The sequence below is a fragment of the Nicotiana tabacum genome, chromosome 1 (assembly GCF_000715075.1).
Source record: "Nicotiana tabacum cultivar K326 chromosome 1, ASM71507v2, whole genome shotgun sequence".
Lineage (NCBI taxonomy): Eukaryota > Viridiplantae > Streptophyta > Magnoliopsida > Solanales > Solanaceae > Nicotiana > Nicotiana tabacum.
In genome coordinates, this window is record NC_134080.1 from 216,573,064 (window position 1) to 216,576,004 (window position 2,941).

The window sequence follows — 2,941 nt, forward strand, 5'->3', positions numbered from 1 at the left end:
CTTATCTAAATAATAAAAAAGAGTTTACAAAAACCAAATAAAAGTTTACTTACATATATAATAAAGTAAACATACATGCTGGAGAAAGAAACATCACAAAATCAGTCAATATTAAAAAAAAGTTGTTTCTTTTTTCTTCTTGAAGAATATTTGTTTGAAGATCAATTTGCATAAATGGACATCAAACAAATAACAAAACTTTGGCCATACAATTGCTATCATTAATTTCAATTTAGCACATTCAAGAAATTGAAGGGTATAAGCTGAAACCCCTTCATTTAGCTGTAGTCAAGCCAATATTGCAAGGGTATAATATTTTTTTCGTTGAAGAATATTAGTTTTGAATCATTAGATTATGTGAAAGGTTTTTTTTTTCAAACTCAACAAAAGATAAATTAGTTTCTAATTGATAGTTTCTATAGCGACTTTTAAGTGTAATAAAGAGTATATATAAAGAAAAAATTGGTATGACATGAAATATTTTTTTTAAATGTAAATAAATTATTTCGAAAAAACTCTTTACTTTTTTTTTAATTCAAAGATAATAAAAAGATAAGATATTTTTGAACATTAGTAGAGAGTTTTAAAATTATTATAATAGAAGTTATGTAATGGATAAACTCAAAAATATCGAAATCTTATGGAATATTTACATAATATTCGGCCATATTTATTGTTTACGTTTTATAGCTAATATAAATAGATGATATACCGATAACACACGATTATATACATAGTATATATGGATTATATATAAATCACACATCATTCGATTTTTTAATTTAAGTGGTCGGTTGAACACCTATTTAGGCTGATTAGATAAAGCCAAAAGAAAAAATATCAAATAATTTCAACCAAAGACTAAAAATATAATTAAAGTTCATATGTAGATAATTTTTATTAAAACTCATCCTTTTTATAGTGAAATAAATTAATTTTTTGTAACAAAAGAAGTAATGACATAAAAAAAATAAGATAAAAGAAAATAAATATTGAAAAAAGGTTAGAAATATCTAAAAACGAGAAATAAAAGAGGACAACAAATTCTTCTTATGTTTCATCTTTGTTGAGTATAAAAAAATTGAAAGTTAATCTCTTCGATTTTAAATTATTTTTTTTTCGACTCAAATACATAGATTATAAGATAAGGATATCTTCGAATATTTTTTTTAATTTACATTATGTGTCGTTTTAAAAAAATTATTATTACTAATAAACTGATATGATATTTAAATTTGAATTGGGATGAAATTTGAGTAGTTTGCATTGAGGTTAAGCCAAATATGGTGTCGAAAAATAAACTATTTGACAATTTTAAGACAATATATGCAATGTTTTATAATAATAATCAACTAATTTAACATTTAATGATTCAAAGAACAAAACTTTTGTATATATAGGGTATTAAAAATCCAAATTTTGGGGCTAGAGATATTGATAAACTTAAAGTGGAGCCATACTGAAATAAATCCGGCCAAAGAATCATTTAAATTTTTAAATAGCCGATTAAAGTGAATTTTAAAGTAAGGATAATATCTTCACTTGCATAATTATAAAGATAATCATTATTATATAATATATATAAAGTTTTAGAAATTGAAATTTCAAAATAGAAATATTTTTTGAAAGATAAAATCATACCAAATAAGAGTTCAAGTCGTAGTATAAGAGTCACATCGTAATCAAAGGATCGTTTATATCGTATCAACCTTTGTGCTTTGCCATAAATATGAGTTATTATTTCACTTTGTGGTTATTTTTAGGTTCCAACGACACCTATGCGAATAGTACAAAAATAAAATTATCAGTATGAGAATTGAGAAAATGTTAGTCTTTTTTCATGTAGTGTTTCTTAATTAATATCTGACGATTATCTATAATTATTTAGAAGGTTTAAATGTTAAGGTTATTTACATATAATTCAAATAACTCAGATATTTAACATGATTAATGTCAAATATCAAAATGGAGTAAAAAAATTCACTAGCTAAAGAATTTTTTATATTTTTAGATAGCCAACTAAAATGAATTCTGGATTAAGAATAATATTTTCAATTACATTATTATAAAAATAATTATTATTGAAAAATAATATTTTAGAAACTGAAATTTTAAGAAAGAAATATTTTTTAAGAGATATCAACATACCAAATAAGAGTTCAAGTAGTAGTAAAAGAGTTAAGTCTTATCCAAAGAGTCATTCATTGTCTCAACATTTGATTGTTTTGCCATAAATATGAGTTATTATTTTGCTTCCTGACTATTTTTATGATCCAATGACACCGATAAGAATGGTATCAAAAAAGAAAAATAGAAGAAATAGTTAATTTTTTTTCATATAGTTAATATCCAATGATTATCTATATTTACCGAGACAGTGTAAATTTTAAGATTATTTACATACAATCCAAATAACTTAAATATTTGACATGATTAGTGTCCGCGCATCCGCGAAGGTACTAATACTAGTAACAATATATAAAGATGTAACCCGAATGAATTAATATATTCGTGAAGACAATTATTATATTTATAAAAAAATTACCGAAGGCCTGATCCCCTCCTCAAGAATACAAGGCAATAATTCTATAATAAATTCAGATACCTTATATTAGTATTACAATAAATAAATATATTAAAAAATAATTAACCTATATATACACTAATGGTTGTAAGAACTTTTACATTAGTAGTGTATGTTCATAAGTCAACTACGTAATTTGCCTTATATTTTATTTTACTAATCCACTAATTTATCAATAATTGTAAGAACTTTTATACCATCAATATATGTTATTCTTAACCGGTTATAATATGCTCTGTGCCTCATATTTTAATTTAACAAATTCATCGATTTATAAATGTTACAGGTAGTTATTGTTTAAGTAGTTTGATAATGTAAAAATATATAATATAAATCCATAAAATAAATATTTGACAT